The sequence below is a fragment of the Elephantulus edwardii genome, unplaced genomic scaffold (genome assembly GCF_000299155.1).
Source record: "Elephantulus edwardii isolate Elephantulus edwardi_28Jun2011 unplaced genomic scaffold, EleEdw1.0 scaffold00010, whole genome shotgun sequence".
NCBI lineage: Eukaryota > Metazoa > Chordata > Mammalia > Macroscelidea > Macroscelididae > Elephantulus > Elephantulus edwardii.
This window is the reverse complement of record NW_006399760.1, coordinates 18,182,750-18,183,871: the sequence shown is the minus strand read 5'-3', so window position 1 is coordinate 18,183,871 and position 1,122 is coordinate 18,182,750.

The window sequence follows — 1,122 nt, the reverse complement described above, 5'->3', positions numbered from 1 at the left end:
TTGTTTTGTCATCCCGTGCCGCCTTTTGGAATCTTCTACTCAGCTCTTTAGTATCTTGAATTCTTTGTGCTTTGGCTTCTCTGCAGTCCAGTGCAATCTTCAGAGTTTCTTCTGACATCCCTTTTGGTCTTTCTCTTCCGTCTTTGTAATATCTGTTTGCACTCTTCCTGGATGATACATTTAACAGCCAACTACAATTTGAGATACTTGGAAGTGAATCTAACTAGAGACATAAGAGACCTATACAAAGAAAACTACCGAACATTTTTGTGTGACATAATAAAAGACCTAAATGAAATGGGGGAAAAATGTTCTATATTCATGGATAAGAAGACTCAATATTGTCAGAGTGGCAATCCTACCAAAGCAATCTATATGTTCAATGGCAATCCCAATACAAATACCAAGTTCATTTTTCAAGGAGTTCGAAAGGGAATTTGTCAAGTTTATTTGGAGAGGAAAGATATCCCGAAGAAGCAAAGCACTTCTAAAAAACAAAAATGAAATGGGAGGCATAGCACTCCCTGACCTCAAAATCTGCTACACAGCAGTAATATCCAAAACAGCATAGTATTGGTACAATGACAGACACATAGACCCACAAAACAGAATTCTGAACACAGAAATAGACCCAGCTATCTATGGTCAGCTGATACGCAAGAAAGAAATTAAAACTATCAAATGGGGATATAACAACCTCTTCAATAAATGTTGCTTGCAAAACAGGACTACTACCCGCAGAAAACTGAAACATAATCTGTGTCTCACACCATACCCAAAACTCAAGGGGAATCAGAGATCTGGGTGTAAAATCCAAAACCATAAAGTTCATTAGAGACAAACTGGGATAAAACCTAGAAGGTCAATCTGCTAGACACTCTACTGGAGAAGGAGGGACAATCTTCTCTTGTACCAGTCAGATCCGATTTCAGAGGACACACATAAAAATAATAAAATTTTAAAAATTTATTTAAAAAATTTACAAAAACACCAAAAAAAACTTAGAAGGCCTAGTCTATAAGGAGATTGCTAAATATAGCCAGAAATGTACAATCTGAAGAGGATAAAATTGATGAAGGAGACCTTCTAAAGATTAAATCTCTATGCTCATCAATAACTTTT